The 22,876-nt window shown below is 39.6% G+C and overlaps 1 protein-coding gene across 2 annotated transcripts in view; it reads left to right on the plus strand.

Moving 5' to 3' along the window:
* The first annotated feature begins 1,389 nt into the window (after positions 1-1,389).
* The window catches only part of JAKMIP1 (janus kinase and microtubule interacting protein 1), a 144,938-nt gene continuing 123,451 nt past the window's right edge, over positions 1,390-22,876 (plus strand). Inside the window, exon 1 of one of the 2 annotated variants that reach the window (XM_030948053.1) lies at positions 1,390-1,503. The gene's annotated coding sequence lies outside the window, so the exon portion shown is untranslated. Of the gene's footprint in view, positions 1,504-2,280; positions 2,310-22,876 lie in introns of those variants that run through there. The other variant, XM_030948054.1, reaches the window with a different exon arrangement.

Below are 22,876 nucleotides of genomic sequence, written 5' to 3' on the forward strand. Positions count from 1 at the left end.
AAGCATAATAAACTGCTTATTCTGGTTTCATTAATCCAGAATTGGAACACAGCCACTAATAAATGTGTTGGCATTTTTTAAAAGCCTAAGTATCAAACATTTATACCTGAAATTTTCTTAGAAAATGGTAAAAATTAACTATATGAAATAATTAACAACAACTGGGACATTCAATTTGTATTGATTTTAAAATCAAAAGCAGCATTTTCTCTTACAGAGAAGGAACTTTTTGGGTTATTCTGGCTGGAAGAATTCCTTTAGGTCTTGTTTGAAATGCCTCCCTTTGGAAAGAAATTTAAGTGATACTTCATACCAGCCAGCAATGCATATTCCCTTTTATTCTTATAAGGTGTTTCTGTTTAATTGCCTTGAGTGTTAAAATGTGCATTCCAATTTGGATTTTAATCATTCAGTGTGGCCATCAATAGAGTTAGTTTTATCTGCAATACTGAAGTGTTCCCTTCTCAAATTTCTGTGCCTGTGATGCTGCCCTGAGCCGTCTCTCTCCTGAACTCCACCAACCTACTTCTTTGAGCATCTTCTGAGGCTGATGCATGTTTCTTGTAAATTGTGATTCCTGTTCATCTCTTTTTTCCATAGCCATCTTGTCTTTTTAAACTAAGTACAAACCTAGCACTACAGCAGCAGCAGCAACAACAGCAAAACAAATGGAGTGGTAAACTTGTTTATTTTCTCCTTGATTGGAGGCCAGTTTACAGAAATTCTGCATAAACCATCAATGTAACACTGAGCCAGTTATCACGACCATTCCCAGTCCCTGAGGTCTTGGTGCTTGGCTCACAGAAACACATTTCTGCTGCATTCACTGGGTCATCCCTGAATCTGGATCAACAGAAATATAACCACAAGCAGCATTTTAGTAAAGGTGCGTTCACAGCCGATGCATGGCGGAGTCAGTCTGGATTGAAACCCACAGCAAAGCCTGGGCCCGGGAGCTTCAAGCTGATATGCTCTTCCATTCTGACAAAAGAACGAGGTTTTAAATGGCATCAGGATTTAGAGGCGTCCGGCAGCTGAGCTGATCTGACAACTCCGTTTCTAATTCTTGCGTGACATAAAAAATTAAATGGGTTCGTCCCCTGGGCACTCCGTGCTGGACGTGCCCGCACCTGCTGAAGCGGGGACAGAGCGAGGGGACGCGGTGCCCGTGGCGTGCGAGGCGACTCTCTTAATCTATGCTCTATCGCGGCTCCACCGCGGGACCACCGAGCATCCACCGCGGATCCACCGCGGGACCATCGAGCATCCACCGCGGATCCACCGCGGCCCGAGCGGCGGCGGGCGCGGGGCGGGGCCGCGGCAGGGCCCGGCCGCCGCCGCCCCCGAGGGCGGGCCGCCGGTGACAGCTGGGGAGGGACCCGCGCCCGGCAGCGAGGTGCGGCTGCTGCGCCGCTGCTGCTCCGCATCGCGCCCGCGGATCCCCGGGGAAGGAGCGGGCAGGGGCTGCGCCGGGCCCTGCCGCCGTCGCCGGCCGCGGAGTGGGTGAGTGGCGGCGGGCACGAGTGGGCGATGCGGGGGCGGCGCGGGCCCGGCGTGGCAGGGGAAGGAGGATGGAGGGATGGATGGAGGGAGGAAGGGAGGATGCTGCCGCGCTCGGAGACTTTGGTCGTGCGAGATGCCTAAGGGAAAAAAGTGCATCCCGGGGCGGGGCGAGGCTGTGTCCCTCTCCGCTCGCCCGTCCGTGCCGGTGACCCGACGGGCGAGGAAGCCCAGGGAAGAGGGGCCGGTCCTTGCAGGGCAGGGGCTGCGCGTCCTCAGGCGGGGCGAGGCGGCTCCGACCCTCCCGTCCCTGCCGGCCCCCGCCCTCCCGCAACTCCCCCGCAGCCATCAGCGGGCCGGGGCGCGGCCGCGGAGGGGCCGGGACAGCTCCGGGGCTCCCCGTGCTCCCCCAGCCCCGCCGGTAGCCGCGGCACGGCGGCAGGACGGTTCCGAGCATCCCGGACTGACGGTCCCGAGCATCCCGGCGCTGCCGCCCGCCCCCGCCCGGGCCGTACGTGCGGTGCCGGGGGTCCCCGGGCAACCTCCGGCGCTGGCACCTGCTCCTGCAAGCCGGGTCCTGCTGGCAGCGATGTTCGAGGAGCGAACCCGAGGCCTGCCCTTGGAGGGCTGGCAGGATGAGGCCTTTATTTTATTTTTTTTTGCAGGGTGCTGGCTGGCTGATATTTACATAATATCTCTGCTTAAATGTGACCTCGTCCCTAATTGGAGGCTTCCTTTCCATTTTCTATGGCAACACTACAGAACAGATCACTCCAGTGGGCTGGATCACAGGAGTACCTGCACACACTGTAAATTTTCTCTCTTGGTTCCCCATTTAGACTGGTTTGTTCTAGTGGATGGGTGAGATTTTAAAGAAAGTTCTTTCCATCAGCCCTTAAAGCAGTGGCTAGGCCTGCAAGTCACTGCAGATTTGCAGGATCTCTAAATTAGAAGAGGATGAACACAGGCTTAACTAACTAGCAAGAATTATTTTTGTTAGGTACTTATACATTTACTAGCCTTACAAATGACTTCCATGCACCACACTGCTTAATCAAAACAATCATAAGAAATGATGTTAATGATAACTGACTCTATTTATTTATTTTAAAATTAATAGAATTATTAGAAGAACAAAGAAAATAAATCCTGGCAAATTTTGTAAGGGGGAAGGAATTGAGACCCACTTCATTCAGAGATTCCTTTTGCTCAATGAGATCCCTGCCCTATGCTTAGAACCCATCATGTATACACAGTATTGTCTCTTCTTATACTGTTGGTCTCACTGACAGTAAGCTTGATGTGCCTATATATTTATGCAGGAGTTCTGGATTCTGTAATGCTTATTAGGGTCTGCTGTGTTTCATCTCTGTGAGATGCCAGCTTCAGTTTCAGGTTTTATATGGCAAAGGGTGAATATCTTTGTGTTGTTTTTCCAAAACCTGCTGAAAATAAGTGTTTTGTGATTGTAAGACACACTAATTCATGGTGCATTTAGGCAGGAAGGTTTTTCTAAAGACCTTTACATTTTGCCTTAATTATCTTTAGACATGATGATTTTGTTCCGCATTGAAGAAAAAAACCATGCCTTTTTGTTAATAATGTTAAAATTAGTTCCTGTGATACAAAAGCTGGGGTATTGTGTATGGCTTGGAACATTTGTTTTCTGTTTCTGCTCTGTTTGTACTTCTTGGGATGACTTTGTTTCTTACACCTGAGGTAGTGTGGGGTCTTTTGAGGTTTGAGCTTTTTGGTTCTGGATGGGTTAGTAGTTAGGTTGTTAATACAAATCTAATCTTTGAATAGATACATTGGAGATTCAAACAGAAGGGCCAAGAATCTTGGATCTTGTGGAAGAGGTGATTCTTCTCATGGGTGGAGAGACCCATGAGTTGGGAGAGGTGCTCTACAAGTTCAAGGAGGCCACTCCTGGGACTACTTTACTGAGGCACTGGAGCTTGTCTGCTACGGGCTGACATGAGTACTGTAAGAGGCCATTGGTGTAGAGATTTGCCTAACATATTTAAGTTCTCCTGCATGCAGATGAAAGCTTTTTATTTCCATTTGCTTTTTGGAAGTGCTCTGCTCTGAGCAATGCTCACTCTCCACTTAAATGAATGCTTCTTTCATGTCTTTGATTGTTGTTACGGGAATGCAGGAGTTGGAAATATCCTCAAAAGAGGCCATGTGTTGAACCTGAGGTATAAATGAGGCTTGAACTGAAAGAGATGTGCTCTGTTCAAATGTTAATTCCAAATCAGAGTGATGGAGCAGAGGTTTCTTAAGATTCTTCTCTTAGAGGTCCATCTCATTCAAGCTCATGTTTTGTTTTCCATAGTTAGTACCTTTATGTCCACAGCACCATCTTCATTGCAGTTCATCCCAGCTCTGCTGTCAGTTTCTGCCTTTAAGTATAATTTGTCAGTATGCAAATGTTTATAGTTAATTCCATGTATAGATTTTTTTTTTCTTGTAGAACATTTTGGTTGGATTATGATAGAAGATGGGAGATGTAGGAGTAGCAAGTATATGAAGGAGGAAATGGGCCTGGGCTGTGTTTCTGGATTGTGCAAGGCCAGATGGAGCTGGCATAAATACGTGTCAGGGAGCAGAAAGTACTGAAGAATGTGAAACTGGATTGCCCCTTTGTATAAAAGCAGAGTTGGTTTCATGCTGCCTCTGTGTAAGAGGATATTTGGTCAGGTACAACTGATTATTGCGTCTCAGTTTATTAATTTTGAACCAAAGTTGCTCTGCCATCAATCAAAGGAAACATCAAACTCTTTCTCATGTCCTTGTCTGTAATCCTGATTTTTTTCTCTCAACTTTCAATAACTCTGTTCTGCTGCATTTTGAAGGCACAATATTCAGAATATACACAAAGCCCTAATTGCAGCTTTGTGTACTGATATGCACAAACATATTCCTTCTCTTGTTTCTCATTAAAAAAAATTTCATATTTAGAACAACTGTTAATTTAGGGTCCTTATTGCAATGTTACTCAGCATTAGCAAGGAAAATCCATTTCATGGTCATTGTTTTCTCCACATATTACAATAAAATATCTTGAGTTAATGATCTAAAAATGTGGGGTTTTTTCCATCTTGGGAAGTTTTATTCCTGTATGCAAATTTTGTTTCTTCTGTTTAGTTTTTGCTAAGGTTGTTTAAAATAGCAAACTTTATCAGCTCTAACTTCAGTAATAGGGAAAAATCTACAGTAGTTCAATCAAAGTGATGCAGATTCATTGTCAGTGGGGCAAAACGGAACCACAGTAGTAGTTTAAACTAATTTTTCATTCATTCTTTTTTCCATGATACTTCCATCCATTGCACAACTTTGTAAATGACAGAACTTTGTCTTTGGCAGATGGAATGCTTTTCTAAACCTTTCTTAGAAATCACTAATCACTTTGTTGGTAACTTCCTTACTTGCAGTATTTCATCACTTTGTTTGTCTAATAAGAATGGCAGCTGAAGAGAGGCTTGTGCCATGTGCTGTGGTGGGTGAGGTCTTCCCCTTTTCCTCCCAACACAATCCAGGCTCACAGATCTGGCATTTAATTCCACAGCTGCCTTTGGATTTGATGCATTCTTTCTTTACCATATAGGGTCTCAAACACATGCATAAATGCACATGAAGAGCCAGATGTATTTGGGGGGCTCCCACCTGGAGCTGTTAAATTGGACAGGAATGGATAATGCTTGATGTAGTGAGGAATACAGTGGGAATTTCCTTAGTTTATTTTTGTTCTCTTAGTTCACAGAAACTTGTAGTCAGTCTGTGTCTTGTTCACAATGGGAAATTACATGTTGATGAAGGCAAAGATATAGAGTGGTAATTCCTAATTTACCTTCAAATACTTGGTTTTAAGGGAGGGTTACCCAATGCACGTTTTATAAAAACATAAACATACATACACATGAAATTGTTCTGGTGCTTTCCTATTAACATGCTGAATAATCCAATAAACTGAAACCAGCTTCTGGAAGTAAAAGTGAAATTGAAGCAAAAATCACTTAAATTGTGTAATGTTTAGAAGTAATGAATAGACTTTTTTATAATTTTTATGTCATCCTCAAAAAGCACAGTCAACATTGGTTTGCTTTGCTTTGACTTCACTTTGTTTTTAGTGAAGATGGCTGAAGGACATCTTTGCTTTGTTCTGATAATAAGAGAACTTTGATGTAAATATTACTTAATTTGTTTCTTGCAGATGTTTTTTAAAACCTATATATTTATCCCAGCTGGCATTCTGTAATCAGTGTAAAATTAAGAGAGGAGCTATTTATATTAAATGTATTTGTTCATGTGTTGCTTATTTATTCCTTATTAAATGCTCAATGTAGTCACAACTATAGGAGGATCAAGATGTCTCTTGTAACTCTTTGAAGTTTCTGTTCAGTTTTCTTCTTACTTTTAGCCCATCTTACCCCCATGTTGCCCATTATCTAGCACCTTACCTTGACATTAAGGGAAATGAGAGCTGTTTCAGAAAGTATGTTTTTCATATTTCCTAGTCCATTTAAATTTAACTTGCATTTGACAAGACATTATGACTGAAAGCTTTGGGTTGTCCTTGTGATAGCTGTTACCTTTCCATCCAGGAAGGAAGTGTCAGTAGAGTCACACAGCTGCGTTCTGCAGTTTCACTTTTGATTTAGCACTGATGCTCAGCATGTGCTGCAGATGAAATGTTTGGCTTCTGGGTGTAACCTCAATCAATGGTGTCCCTTTGGCCATGGGCAGCATCGTTTTCAGCCTTCATTATGGGCACTGTCTGCAGATCTGATTGCATTGACTTTGCTGTGCAGGTGAGGTGATTTTTTTGTTTTCCCTTGTGAATATAACTACAATTTAATCCTAACATTATCTATTTATTTTTAGATGAGGTGAGCCAAGTGGTATGTTGGTGCAATTGAAACTGAGGTGCTACTATTGTTGTTATTATTATTGCTTGTATGATGAAAGTGTGAGCCATTGCAGAACAATCCTCTGTGCATTCTTCCAAAATTATCTTACTCCTCTTCTTCAACAGTTGGAACAAGGAACATCTTATCTAACTAAAATAGACTATTTTAGTAAGACTTTCCAAAATGTCGGTGATTATGAGGCTGAGATTTTATTTTCTTTTTCTGTTTTCTATCTAGAGCAGTATCCAGCATCTGGTAGCTTTTTATTTACTGCCCTGCGATGCTTCTGTTTGTGAAAAAAAATGTCCAATATTTTGCATTTCTTCTCACTAGCTTGCATTTGAACTACCACCCAAAGACACAAGCCTTGTTTTCTTGTGAACTGCTAATTCTCTGAACAAGCTTATTATCCATGTTTATAAATACTTGTGGTGATGTGATGCATGTCTGCCCTGAGTGTAATCAGGACATGTTTCTAGGGTGAAGGTTTTACTTTGTGAGACAGTGATTCTTATTCTGTTTGAGTCCCTAAGATGCAAGTACTACTCTGATTTTGGAGTAACTGCTTCCTGTAGTGCTTTCTTCACTGTGCATCCTGTCAGAATGGAGAGAATGTGTTGGGAGATGTACCTTCTCTATATTGCTTAGAAATGAGAAATTAAACCCCAAGAACAGACCTTTTTTTTTCCATATCAAGGTGTAAAGCAGCACTTTCACAATGTTTTACCTTATATTGATCTACTTGAGTCACGTCTTGGCATTTCCTGTAGAACAGATCATGGCTCAATCATTTATTGCTAAGCTTGTTAGATATAGACTATGCTATAATTATACTCTGCTAATTTAATGTGACAGACTTTTATTTCTTATAAAAGAATTAATAGCTTTTTCCTCTTCAATCCTTTTCTGGACTCACTAGTCCTTAAAAAAAAAAGTAAAAAAATCTGCAAATACATTTAATGCCACCTTCTTATATCAAGAAGTTCTTTGAGATGCAATCATTTTGAGGAAGACCAATTGATAATTTATCTGAACTATGGCAAAAGAAAATAGTTCATCTGACTAGAAAGAATGATGGACTTAATTCTCACAAAGGCAGACTTCAGCTTCTCTGTGCAGCATAATCCTCCTCAGGATAATCATCCTGTTAGCTTCAGCATGAGGCTTTGGCCTCTACCATGTAGGATGGGAGGGAGGATGGGATGCTGTGCCCCAGCACTTACTGTCTTCTGTTCTGGTAATTCTGAGTTTTTTTAGTAAAATGGCAAACTCTTACAAAAAACTTTAATTAAATTTGCTGCAGCCTGGCTTCCTACGGAAATGAGCCTTAAATGCTTCTGCTGCCTCTGAGTCCCCTATGACTAATTTTTGCATTTGTGGGACAATTTCAAACTACATGTGTGAAATGGTTGAAGTCTTGAAAAGAAATCTCCTGCTGCAGGACTTAAGACATACATGCTTGATTGCAGAGGTTAGATGAGGCTTTTTTTGTATTTTTGGTCAAGTTTCACTGATGAATGGCATGAACTTGCATTCTTCGCAATGAGTCACCTTGAAAAATGAATCTTTTGGACTGTTTTGTTCCTGACAACTCATTATATCCCTCTAAGCTCATTATATCCCTTTATTAATGTTTTCTAATTTGGTTTGGTTGTGGGTTTTCTGTTTGTTTATTTATTTTGGGTTTTGTCTGGCTTTGTTTGGATTTTTTTGTAGATTGCCATCATATGCTGAAATTTCTCAGAATTTTTTAGATTCTATATTTGACCAGCTGGGAGGCTGGAGCTATTACTATGTCTTGAAGCAAAAATGCAAAGCTTTCCTGCATTCAGCTAACTACCAATCCTGCCTTTATGTCAATAACAAATATTTTGTGTCGATATTATTGTTTGCAGATTTTTTTTGGCTACTGTCCACTGTGTAAGAAAGCCTGAAAGATTTTTAGAAGTTTTTGTACTTTTTTTCCTCATCTTTTCACCTTAGCCTTTCCTAGATTATATGTAGTCTAAAAAGTAGATGCCTACTTCTGCATCAAAAAGGGAGCTGTGACCATAGCCATGGTTAGCTATATCAGAGCTAGATTTAGTCTGTCTATTTAGTGAGATATTTGGAATGTAGGTATTGGGTAAAAAAGCTGTGCTTTTTAAGAGTAAAAGTTTAAATGCAGAGAATTTTGTGTGTAATCAGAAAATATTCCAAGAATTAACATACAGATAAATCTGTTTCATGAGCCTATCTGATGAACTGGGTGAAATAGAAGATTCCTGCATACTAGCACTTCAACATAATTGCATAATAATGATAAATTATGCTTTACAAGGGGATGCGTTGGAGATGTGTCTTATTTAAACAGTGTTTAAGCTCTAATCACAGCACTTAGTGTACTTAATGTATGTATTGTCCTGGAATTGAGGAGGAGCTAATCCTTCAAATAGCACAAAAGCAACGCAGGATTCCAATTATTTGCTGTTTCCTCACACAAAGTAGAGAAAAATCTAAAACCTTTAGAGGGATGTTTTCCTTTATCACTTGAGGTAATAAATAGAGTGCATTTTTTGAGATTTAGATCTGTAAGTATGAAATCAGTAAAGCAGAACTGTGAATATCATGATTGTCAAGAACAATAATTCTAATCTTCAGAAAACCTCCCCATATATACTGCAGGTTTGCTCTTTCATACCCAGTGCAGTATGTCTAGCCTTTGCACATCTGATGCAAAAATGCATTGCTGCTTCAGCTGCTATAATCAGCTGTAACCAGCATGTGGACCAAGGGAGCTGGAAAAAATCCATGGTCCTGCACTGGAATGCAGTAATTGCCAGCTCCTTAGTGGGAGGTGGGACCAAATGTGTGAATCTATCACAGCATGAAGCTTAGCTCTGTGGAATGACTCTCCTGCTCTAGTTATTTCAGATACTCTGGAATAACATCTCTGTTTCTCAAGGAAATTATTTTATTGGAATATAAATAAAGAGGGAAAAGGAAAAAGTAAAATGGATGCTGTATTCTGAACTGTCTGTAAGGGAGTAACTATTTCCATGGTCAGTCTTCATGTGAAAACAAGTCTGAAGAAGCTGTATGGGGAGTAGGTAAGTCAAGAATGCTGAGAAAGATGCAGAAGGAAATGAGTGAGTTAAAAAAATATGCTGCAGAGAAAATAAGAAAGAGTGGGCGTCTATGTAGGCAGCTTTGTTGATGTCAAAATGCTGCATGTTCTTATTTTGTTGTGCTTTGTCGTGATGGAGGAGTACATGTTCTGCACAGATTAAGCCATGTCATTCTGTTTTCTGAAATTTTTTTTTTTATGTGGAAGGAATCATTAAGTCTGGGATACATTCTTTAACAATGAAGCTGTGCAATATGAAACTCTTATTTTGGGGGGTTTTGAATTACACAGAGCATTTTTTCTTTTTCCTGTTTCATACCGCCTGAGATGCACCCCACCCTGTGCATGATAGATACGTTGTCATGGCTCCTCCTTTGCAAAGGCTGTAGATTTTAAAGTAGAAAAATAAGAACCCTCTTGACACTGACTCATTTGATTCTGATCTCAGCTGCAGTTTCTATAACATGGATCCATCATCCATACATTCATCACCTTTATTGCATGAGTTCTGAATTTGCACTGGATGTAAATAACACCCAGTCCAGGCAGTGAGATTGACAGTAGGAGTTACACTCATTGTGACCCTGACCTCTGTGCATGGGAAGAGCTGCTACAGTTTTGGGGCTTTGATTACATATATATCATTCTTCAATCAGCAGTAAATAATCTGAAGTAAAGTCTAAAGTTTGGATTTTTTCCCCCAGCTTTTAGCATGGCCTATGCTGCAGGTATTTCTGACTGATGAAACCTGCCCTGAAAAGTGGGACTGTAAGTTGGTGCTTCTATGTATTCCAAGGATTTTAGTAGATAAATGTGACTTTGGAGCCACAGAAGAAAACTTAAATAATTGAAGTGCACAGACCTTCTTCTGTGGTGCTAATTCTTTATATTAGTATAAAACTAACACAGTACACTTATTAATTACAATGTCAATAAATATAATCAGGTTGTATTGTAGTTCTGAGACTCATTAAACCTACCTATGAAAATCCATGTAATCAAGCTTTGTATCATCCATACCTATGCTGTTAGGACTTCATTGGTTGTCCTTAGTTTTATTTTCAGTTCATGTGCCAAGCCCTTTCATTTGAACTGCCCTAGAACTTATTAGCATTTTTCAGTAGGCTTCATGTTCAGGAGCTGTATTTATTCCTTATCCACTGATGCATTTGACCTCCAAATGTGCATGTGCTCTCTGAGTCTGTTCTGTTTGGTGGCAGACCTCAGACCTGGATGAAGTTTCCCAGAAGGTGGGGACAAAACGTAGAAGGTACTGGAGATGCACCAGCAATAATTCTGTGTTTGTTTCCGAACTTAACATTGTTGACTGGTCATGAAGGGTGTGCTAACCTGGCAGACCATGGTTCCTGGCTATGTGGTTTTGCCTGTGTTGATAATTGCTGTAGACTCTTGATAGACTGACACTTTGAGTGCAGGACAGGGGGTATATTCTTAAAGCACCCCAGTCCCTAGGGATGGATGGGGATGGTAGGTTTTGGATGACAAGAAATGGCTGTGCCTTTGAAGCAGGGGAGTTCTTGCAGTGTGTACATGCAGTGTTTCCCTCATTGTAGCCAGTGAGAAGGATAAAGCAATAAAGAAGGCAGTGACTATTGCCTTGAGAGTGCTGGATTATCCATTCACTATGGGTCTGTGAGCCTCCAGTTGGATATTTGGAAGTGAGTGTTTGGTTGCAGTGAGTTGTGCAGGTGGTGGGTGCTCCTGCCTACTGAAAAAATGAAGAGTCAGTTTTTTGACTGGTCTTTCTGAGTGAGTCTGTCAGTAATGTGTATCCCTGCAGCTTCCATGTTGCATGGAGCACATAAGCAGGGTAAATAATGCTCGTACTTTGGTAGCTCTCAGCAGACCTACATCAGTGTGGAAATCCTCAGATGTTGTACATTGGGTGCAAATGGTCTTACCTGTCTTTTGATAGGATTTAACTTTCTCTAAGTAACACATTAGATAGTCTTTCTTAATGTTTTGGGAACTTTGTTAATTTTTGCTCTGGCTTTTAAAACTGGGCTTGGCTCCAAGGTGTTTGGTTGAAATGCTGCGTGTCACATTCATTTAGGGGCAAACACCATTGGTATAGGACCATGGCCATTGCTGTCCTCAGTGTAACTTGCTGTGCAAAGAGCACATATGCAACTCCAGAGGAAAAAAGACCTCACTCTATGTCTTTATAAAGGCCACTGTTACAGTGATGAGAAACATTTCATCCTTACATAAATTTGGGAGAGGTCAGAGTCAACCTGATTGTGTTCTTGATCTGTTGTAGTAAACTGCAGGCTTGTCCTCTACATGTGCTTTAGCTGGATATCAGCATAGAGAACTGTGGTACACAGGAGCTCTGTCTTGTGACTCTTCTTGGGTAACACATAAAATTGTACTAGACTTGTCAAACAAAACATCAAGAGCAGAGAGATGGCTTGAAGTACATGTGTTAAGCAAGGCTTCTGTGACTATTAATAATTTCTCCTCTATGGAAAACTGTCAAGTAGTTCTGGATTTTATTTTGGTTTTTTTTTTTTCCAGGTAAATATTTTCGGTGTGCTCCACTGAGATGTTATGACTCACTGACAGCAAAAATCATTCCCTTTGGAACCTGGTTGTAGGGGAATAGAATATAGGTAAATAAAGGTAGTATAGCAAGTAGTCTTATCCCATAAAGAGTTGCAGATGGGTTAATTATTAAAATTTAACAGGCTGCCTCTGTAGCCAATAAGATGAGGAGTGTTATAAAAGAGTGGATTGGTTGGTTGAGGGGAACTGGAGTTGGTTGGTTGCTGTGAGGACGAGGAAGAGTCAGTGCTTAGAGGAGCTGCCTATGAGAAGCGTCAAGGAGGTATGAAACTCTGGCAATATGGAACCCTTGCAATGTAATGATAATAGAACTCTTGCAATATAATGACAGCACCTGGTCCTGCACATTCTGACTGCGGATCCCCCGGTTTGTTCTGGTCTTCTTTCCTTGGCCACTTCTATCCTTTTGACTTACAGCCGGTTAAACAAGACCACATGCACTCTAGCTTGATACCTCTTTACAGAGACTTCATCCCATTGATTAAAGAGTACTTATTTTTTTCAGATATTTTAAAGTATGTCCCAGCACCATCTTCTGTGCTGTATGAAGGTTATAGATCCCATTGGAGCAGTATGTTCTGTGATTCTCTGGTTAACTAATATTCTGCATTGTGGTATCTAGGGTTGCTTGACTTAGGTGAGCAAGATGTTGGAGAAATGGTGGCTGAAGACTTAAGTGCTGTTTAAATAAATATAAACTAATAAACACCTGAGGCCAAGAGGAATGTTGGAAATGAGTTGCAGGAAATCCTGACTTGTAGAGCTGTAGAGTGGCACTGTAGACTGAAAACCCTTGGTTCTGTCATCTGGGCTTCAAACTAGACTGGGTAGTACCTATACAGATGAGAAAATGAAGCTTTATCCTATAACCATGGCAAGCAGAGGTTCAAAGGCAGCTCTTTGTTGGCAATATCTTTTCTGCATGCTGTAGGTGGTGTTTTTGCTAATAAATAGCTTAGAATAAAGCTGCAGTGTAGTATGCAATATTTGTCTCAATGGGACTGTCAGGTTAAAGCAGTGTTCTGATTTTGGAAGTTCATAGTTTCAAGCAAATCAATTAAATATCAAAGCTTCATTACTTAAGAAGTTCCATTAAGTTTTGCGTTTCTTTCCCTGGTTTTGTGATGTTGGAGTAGATTGCTGTGGTATTTGTGTTGAAAATCAGGTAAACAATCATTTTTTTTACTACAAGATAAAAAAAGAAAGTATTTCTAAGAACATGGGGGTTCACAGGGGCCTTAACTTGCAGTATGTGGTCAGACTTGTATATTTGAGTGATTTTTGCCTTGGATATTCCTGTAGTGATGCTGAGCAATACAATTCAGAATTGATGTCTACAACACTGAAAGTAGCAGAGAAAAAATCTGCCACTTGGATCAGAATTTGGCTCTGCTTCTGTTCCTGAGTAGATGTGTGGGGAATAATAGTCTCTGTGCAGAGATTTATTTCATCTTTTAATGCCAAGGGAATTTGATTTCCTGTGTCTGTGTTTGGAGTGCTGGCTATGGAAGTATGTCAAGGAGACAAAACTATCATCCTGTTCCTGATAAGGCAGAAAGCAGTGTACTCAGAACTGATGGTTGTTTAGTTATTGTTCTGCCTATCCACATGGCAGGAAAGCAATAAATTCCTTGGTCATCCTTCTGGACAAGATATTGAGCCAGTAGGAAGATGCCACATTCATAGTGTTGATGTGTAAGCTGGAGCTCAGCTTTGCATTTTCTAACTTGGCTAAAAGTCATTCTGTTTCTGATAAGTAGAATTTATATGCTGATGTTTCATATGGCTGTACCATAATCTGCATAATATTGTATACCTAGTTGAGACACTTTCTCTCTTTTCTTCATCGCATGATTTCTCACTTATTGAGGTTTTCTTCCTTCTTTATTCATGAAGCACCTAAACCTCATGTGTAACTTGAATTTCAGCTCTTTCTGGTATGTTTCATTCTGCATTTCCTTTTTACATAATTGCTTCTTTTCTTCCATTGAGATTCTTTCTTTGTCGGATAGAATATATATATTTCAGTCTACACAGATCATTATGCATTTGAGTAAGACATTTTAATGAATATTCATAATATGTCTTTATCTTATGCATTTGTAATAATACATGTTAGTAATCAGATTCAAATTTACCTTTATAATGCCAAAGAAATATATTTTATAATAAATTTTACTAGTGCTAAGCGTGGAATTCATATTTCTGAATTCAACATCAGCTTTTTACTTCAAGAGCATGTCATGTTGGATGACTTTAAATTTCCAGAGTATTTACAGTGTTTTTGTTAAAGGATTTTTTTCTGAATTGCCCTTACATTAAGAAAAGTGACCTTTTGGTCTTTTTTTAAATAGCAAGCTACTTATTTTCTAATTTCTGATTTTTGCTTTTTGTTAGCTTACTACTTGGCTCACTAATACCTTTTCTTTTTCTCTTCAAGGGAGTGCAGCCACCCTTCTAAATTTTGAATATGTTATAAATACTTTATTCAGAGCTTGAGGCTCAGTCAGCATGCTGAGTCATTGTTTAATGCCAGGTTTTCTACTGATTGTATTGTTTTCTTCTTGGACATACAGATTAGCTTTCTTGAGCTTGAAAAGAATGCTAAAAATCAATCATTCAGTTTACCGAAGCCACATGCACAGAAAATTAACTTTTAGACTTTCCCTTCCCAATCTTTCACCTCATTGTCAGAATATGATGCTCACAAAGATGTAGCTGCTTGTGAGATGGTTCAGTGCCTTCCCCTTTTCTGCACTTCATCTGAATGACCGGGTTGTTGCAGGAGGGTTCACATCTCCGTCTCTCCCATTAGGATTAATTATTTCATGTGAACAGCCAAGCCAATGACAAAATTTCTGCTAGATGGGAGGCCATTGTTTGTTGCTTTCCTGTCATCGAGTTTTTTTTAGAAAATATTGAGGTAAAATAAATGTAAACTGTTTATCTTTGAGGCACCTCTGTATTTCCTTTGTGAAGAGCTAAATTAGTAAAAGCACTTCCCACTGGACTTCAGCTGTAGCTTTGCAGGGAAATAATTAGCATTTGAAGCCAAGATGCCACGTTTATGGTCTATTGGCCTTGTTTGGTTTTGGGAATGCCGTGTTTCCATGCCTAGTATAGTTGCTCTGCTCTGGATCTTGAAATCTGTGGACCTGATACAGTAACAGAGAAAGACCTGTGAGTGTCCCAGAGAAAATGTGATGTTCAGAATGACCTCTCTTTGAGCTGCATTTTTAGTGCTTTTCCTCTATGTGCAATATCAGCAGAGACAGTGTACAGAAAGCAACTTAGCGATACTGAAATTCAAACTATTTTTATACATATACATTTTTTGTATTGGGATCATTTGTTGAGATGAACTTCAAGTGCAGAACCCTTTAAACACAGCCAAATCTGTAAACAACAGGAACTGAAGTTGTGTGATGCAATGACAATTTGTAATGATGAATTCTTGACTATTTCTTCTGTTTTCAGTAATATTTTTCCTGTCCTTGTTTTTTACATCACAGTTTTGCATTTCATGCTATGCTTGATTTCAAGCAGCAGTGTGATTGTATTTGGCAGGGTGTTTACAGTAGATGATGGGTCAGAAAGCATGTTCTGAACAGCTTCATCCTTTTCCTTGCTCCTTTTCCCATCTGTAATCTTAATGTGGTGCTCTTCCCATACACCTTTTGTCCCTACAGCTGTCTTTCAGCATGCAGGGGTGATCTAATCTGCTTTTAGCATTTCATTAGTGCCACTTTTGATCAGCTGGCAGATGTTGCCATGCACCCCAGCCCTACTGATCCCCACGTGCCATATGTGCCTGCTGGGCAGCTGGTGGGATGCAGGACCCTCAGCTGGGGAAGCACGACTCTCAGAGGATGCTCTCTGAAAGATGAAGACCTCTCTGAGATGGATGAGCATCTTTGTCAGTAGATTTTCAGGGGAAAAAGAGGCCACTGTGATAATAACTCGCTTAACGTATAATTTGAGTCCTAAAGCATCTTTCAGTAGTTTCTTCATGTGTTCATTGACTTGTAAATGCAGGCATCTGCTCTCTCTAGTGAATGCTCTAGTGTCAAAGAACTCACCAATCTTTTTACTTACCTAATTCCATTGACTGCATATTCCCCTGCCTTAGGAATCTCTTCTTTAATAACACTGACTACAGTTACATAGCAAATATAATACAAATAAAGTGTCTGGGATAAAATATGGGATGAATTAGGCAGAAGTCTGTTTTTAGGTTACTGATTATATTGATGATTGCCATTATTAACAAGAGTACTCTTTGTGCTATGCAGCAATTTTTACAATGAAATTGTACTCTCATCATTGAGTTGACATGAAAGAGCAGGGGACTTGCTGGCAGGCATATCTGGGTTAGGCTGCACTAACTCATTAGAAGCTCCTGAAGTAGGATTACGTAAATGGGACCCTATCTTCTCAGGTTAAATATAGTTCTGTAGTTTAATCTAATATGTGGCTGCCATAAAATCTATGTTGACTGGCAGCAGTAGTCTGATCTGTCCACCTTTTCAGTGCTATGCTTAAAACAAGACAACCACAACATAAGATTCCATCTTTAATGGAATTCAGTGTGAATTTATTGCTGTTATTTGGGGTGGGTTGGGTTTTTTAAAAATGAAAATATTAATTAACAAGTCAGATGGGAATAAACTTGAAATACGTACATCACAATTTTCACTAATCTATTGTATCTTAAGTTGTAAAAAAGTTACTTTTCTTCATTTAGGATATAATCTTGAATGTTATTTCAGCAAAAGTAGAGATGATGTTAGTTATAAAAATCTATAAAATAAAATACATGATTTTGCATTATATCACAATCACAAAGAGAGTGAAGGTAATATATTCATTCTATAGGAATAAATCGATTCCCTTGGCATCGTTTTTTGAACTGCTAGATTTACATTAAAATTAGGAATTGATGACATAGTTTATAGAAGCAGTGTTCCTTAGTGAGATTTGGAATATTCTTTTTATTTTATATTGCTGCTTTATACTTGTATAATTATTTTTAAACACAATTTTCTAGGGACATTATTCTCATTTTTGGTTTCCATTCAAAAAGTTGAAACCCCCACCCCCCAAAAAACCCCACAAATGCCCTTTTTCTAACATTAGAGTTCAAGTAGATTTCTTTGTAGGGGCCTGCAGTCAAGAATGACATTTTTTCATATCATTGTCAGGATCCATATTTGTGTATGTTCATTTAGGTGGACCTGTATGTGTTAGTGGTTATACACAGCAGTCGCATAGACTGAAAAGATTCTTGCCAGTGCCTTGATTTAACATTTAGATCTCAAAAAGCCATTTGCTGGCACTGTGAGGTTCATTCTGCTGGGGCTCTGAGCAGCCCAGTTGAGTGGGAGGTGTCCCTGCCCATAGCAAGTGTGGAAGGGGCTAACAGCGGGCCTGTCAGCTGAAGGAGCGAGAAGAAGTCGAGAAGTAAGAAGAAGCTGATAAGGAGCTCTCTCCAAGGCTGTAACCAAGGAGATGGAGAGAAGAAAGATAAGAGAACCTTGCAGCTGGATGTGAAGTCACTATAACTCTTCACCAATAGTATTATGTTGATTTATTGTGGCCAATAGTAAGTGTAGGAGAAGTATAAACAATTGAAAAGTGTATAAAAGTTAGCCATGTTCAGAAATAAAGTGTTGCCAACTGAGACTGCGTGAGGTCTCTGCTTTGTGTCGCGACCGCCTGGACAGCGACAAGCAAGGGGTACAAATGATTACAAATTATCATTATGGTCCCTTCCAATCCAAGCCAGGCTGGGATTGTGAGCAGGGCTGCATTTCACAGTGCTGAACTCTCCAGCTTCTCCCTGTTACAGCATGAGCTGCACTTCTTAGTGCAGCCTTGCATTTTATCTGTGAGTGTGTGGGGCACACCAGAGCTGAAGTTCTGTTCCCTTCCAGGTGTGTTGTCAGTGCCACATCTGCTGAAGGTGCATTTGGACATCTAGCACAGGGCATGGTGTGAAATGAGGGTGAGCCTTAGCTGAAGACATGATGAGCATCATTCATATTCATAATTACTATTGAATTTTTTTTCTCAGATAAATGATAAGGTCATGCCGTGTCCACCAAGTACAGTCCAGCTATAAGTTTAAGTCATAGTAGTAAATTTATTTCTATAAAACGAAATCTGAGTAGCTGGGAATCTCAGTCCTTCTTTTAATTCACTGCTGCAAGTAAATTCTCTGGGTTTTATATATATATATATATATATTATATATATATAATATATATATTATTGCATCCTAAACAGATTTTTACATTAATAAGTTAATGAGAACATAAAGTAATTAATTTCATTCTCTTCATTTGCTAAAGAAAAGAAAAATTATTTATTGACCTTAAATCTTTATTTGAGAGTCCAGGAGCTGTGGAAATCATACACGGTATATGTGGAATAAACCAAATTCTCACAGGAGTATTTTCTTTAGAAACATCTCACTGTTTTTTTTATGACAGTCTTCTAAATAGAGAAATAAAGTTGTTTTATGGCATGCATTAGAAATGTAAAAAGCAAGGGCAATATTTTTGGTGTACCTCAGGGGTTTTCTGGTGGAAGGAACCTTAGATATGGGACAATAGTAAGAAAATATGCCTTTCTGCTAAATCACAATGAGAATTTAGTACTTGAGACCAAGCACAGCTTGATGTAAGGTATTTTCAGGAGAACTCTCCTAAATCCAGTATCCAAGATCAGTACTGGAGAAAATGTGGTGTTTTTAGAAACTTGCAGGAGACAAATATACTTGGCTATTGCAACACATTCTGTTTCCATTGGCTTTAAAATTCTTTTTTAATCCTCAGCTATAAGGAAAAAAAAAGAAACCTGAAATATGGAAAGGTTTTATTTTCAAATAACTTTTTTTACAAACACTTTTTATTTAAAATAGATTTCATTATTTTTGCTTTATTTGGATTATTTTACCAGGCACAGAGCAACATTCAGGAAGGACTTCTAGTTAACCAGTAAATTTTCAACAATTTTGGCTTTTTGTTAGCTTCCCAGAAAAACTTCTCAGACTGCATCTGAAAATACAGCTGATACTTCCATTGCTTCCTCTTGAATTTTAGGTCTTTTGAACAAGGACTACCCTGTACTATTAATTCTAGCTTTGTTGTCAAGGAAATAAATGTGATAATGTATCCAGTATGCTCTAGCATGTGTTAAAAGTATTGTAGACATGGGACATATGCTTTAACAAGATGTGGCTTTGCTGGTTTGAGTCTGTCTTTCCTTGAGCTTTTTATCTGTGCCAGCTTAGGTTGGGTTTTTTTCATCTGGACAAGACTTACAGTATTTTCAAAGCTGTGTTTTTGACCCCTAGATAAAGACAGAGTGTTTATGTGACAAGCAGTCATATTTTCAGCTAGGTTCTCCTTGCATTTCTGGAATTTCAAGATAAAATTATTGTTAATGGTGTAAGTGCACTGCATTGTCCAGATGAACTCTGAAATTGATTGCTTTTCAACTCACACAGTAATTGATGCTCTTAGTATATTTGGGTGTATGTTTAATACTTTGATTGATGCTCTAGAAATAAGTACCATAATAGCAAAATTATTGCCAAACAATTTTGATTTTGGAGTAGGTGAATGAACACAAATTTCCCTCTATAGTCTGGGAGGAATGTCTTATTATCAGGATATTTTGCAGGTGTTACTATAAAAATACCTTCAATAGCAGTCAATTTATCTAATTTACATTTGAAATTATTTAAAGTATATTATTTGCCTGAAATGTGACACATGGGTTGGTAATAATTGGTTACAAAGTAATAAGTTTCGTATTTAAGTTAGAAAATGTAGACGGAAGCTGTAAGAGAGTGGTTTGGAAGGCCAGCAGCCACAGAGCAGCTGTATTTCTGTCTGGAATTTCTTAGCCAGAAGAATTTGCAAATGAACTGCATTGAATTGCTATTGCATGCCCTAGGTGGTTACCAAATGCATCAGATTTACTGTTCATGCCAGTAATTTCTATTTCGTAGAAGTCTTGGCTTGCTCACTATTTATAATTGTTTATATTACTGGCTAATATGCAAATTCTTTCTAGGCAGGAAAAGTGAAAATACTCAAGTGAAATCCAGGTCACGGCTGCCTTGGTTTGTGTTTTGTATCTCTAGTTCAAAATAGTCCTTGCTGTGAGACAGGCTTTCTCTAATGCTTTTTGCTGACTGTTTCATGTGTCTCTTGCTCTTGGTGGTATAATTAGAATTCCACTGAACTGAAGCACTTTAGCGTGAAATAAATTTTATTTATCTCTCGCAAGATCACCTAAATTTAAATAATGTGTGTGTATCTGTATTTCTGAGTTTATTGCTAAGACAGCTGTTGAAAAGATCTCAGTGTGTTTATTACTTCATCTTATTTTCTGACTTCAGGTTATGTAATATTTGTAAATATACTGGGTCAGTAGGCATGCTTGGATTGTGGCCTGAATATCAATTTGTCTTCACTTGAAACCAAGCTGGATATTTTTTGTTAAAATTCCCAGATCATGGTGACTTTATTGGGCCAGAGAGCAGGAAAAGAACAGCAATGTTACAGCATGTTATAGAATTTTGAGTGCCAAAAAGAGCGGCAAACAAAATATGTAAGGAGCTTAGCATTTTATATGTTACCTTTGTAGTGTGATGTCATCGTTCTGTAGCTCCCAAGACATTGATGCTGAACTACTGACTGAAAGGTTTGCACCCCCCAGTGTGTTTCATCTTCATTCTGAATTCCTCCATTCCTCTGCCATGGTTCCGAAAGATAAAAAAAACAAGTTAATTTTTGGGTTTTTTTGGGTTATCCTACTTAGCCCTAGAATCCATCCATTTCTGTCCTTATTATATCTTCCCAAGTCATGCTACTGCTGTTTCAAATATCCTGTTAGTTTTCTTTTGCATTACTCTGTGAAGGTCTTGCTGGTGTGGGAAATCCAGCAGTGTGTGCAGAACACCGGCAGAGGAGGGCAGTGAGGATGGTGAAGGGCCTGGAGGGGGGAAGCTCTGTGAGGAGTGGCTGGGGGCACTTGGTCTGGTCAGCCTGGAGAAGATGACATTGAGGGGAGGCCTCAGTGCAGTTACAAATTCCTCATGAGGGGAAGAGCAGGGGCAGACACTGATTTCTTCTCTCTGGTAACACTGACAGGACCCAGGGAATGGCCTGAAGTTGTGTCAGGGGAGGTTTAGGTTGGATATCAGGAAAAGGTTCCTCACCCAGAGAGTGGTTGGGCACTGGAACAGCTCCCCAGGGATGGGGTCACAGCACCAGCCTGACAGAGCTCAAGAAGTGTTTGGACAATGCTCTCAGGCACGTGATGTGACTCTGGGGATGTCCTGTGTAGGGTCAGGAGTTAAACTCAATGATCCTGATGGGTGCCTCCCAACTCAGCCTAGGCTATGATTCTATGATATCATCATCTAATGCCCAAACAAATTTCATTGTCTCTCTTTCTTTAATCTCTCCTCTTTCTAGAAATCTCTGTAGTGTTTCTAATAACTGATGACAGTGGGAATTCCTGAAATGGTCTGTCCACTTTAGATGATTTAAAAATCCATTTGCCAAATGCATCCATTTATTGCAAGTGTAAAAGGTTGAGGACACAGTTGTTAGCAGTGTTTTGGAACAGGGAGTAAGTTAAATGGTCTTAATTTCTTCCATCAAACAAGAATGATGAATAGAAAGTGCCACAAGTTAGGTAGGAACTGTATGTAAAATCAAAATAATGTCAAAATTGGTCATTGGGTCTGTTTGCAACAAATTGTGAAGTACAATTAATTGTATTTCTTATAATTTTTGTCTAATTTTATATTTTCAGCTAGATCAATATGGTGTTTATAAATACAGAAAAATGATCACATCTACTGGACTATGAGTTTTTAAATGAAAAAAAAACCCTGTATGGGCTGTAGAAAATTAAAATGTCATTAGATGTTTAGTAGGCAGAACTGGATGAAAAACCTGTAAGTGGCTCCTGATACAGTTTAGGACTTAATTTTATAAAAGTTTTGGAAACCAACACTGTGATGGAAAGAGGTTTTCCTCCTCCTCTGCCATACGCAGCTTCTTTTTCGCTGCCAAACTCTCCCATGTGCTGGTTCCAGCATTTTACAGATTATGGGAAGAATTGGCTCAGAAAGAAAGCAATAAATGTTAAAGATATAGAGAAGGGAAAATGCCTCACATTTAGCTACAGTTTCTCTCTTTTGATTTACCACAGCTGTGTTGCCTCAAGGTAGGGGCAGAATTCTTTCTTTTTAAGGTTTTCATTGGCTTAAAATGTCCATGAAACTATAGCCTTAATTGCAGCAAATGGCAAGGAGGGGAATGAGTGCCTGTCACTGTGCATCCTTCTAGGGATTACCTCTGAATATTGCTGACCAGAAACTTTTAGGATATATATATTTCTATTAAAAATATCATACCAAGATATTTTCTTCAGATGCCTTAGCACTCATCTCTTGTATCCTATTCCTCTGCCCTTTTCTGATGTTAATCATGACCACTTTCCACAAGAACAACAGAGACAGGTGTAATCATTGTTGTTCCACAACAGCCCTTGCTGATTTTAACAATTTTCACTGATTCTGTGCTGCATTCTGCACAGCTGTGACAGGGTGTGCTCCTGTAAGTTCCAGTGGCACCTTGTGGGGCTGCCTGGCTGGCTGCGGCCACAGCACTGGGTCATGCCAACGTGGCCATCAGCAGCTCCTGCTCCGGTGAGGTGGCGGGGAAGGCTGAATTCACAGACACAT

The sequence above is a fragment of the Camarhynchus parvulus genome, chromosome 4 (assembly GCF_901933205.1).
Source record: "Camarhynchus parvulus chromosome 4, STF_HiC, whole genome shotgun sequence".
NCBI classification, from domain to species: domain Eukaryota; kingdom Metazoa; phylum Chordata; class Aves; order Passeriformes; family Thraupidae; genus Camarhynchus; species Camarhynchus parvulus.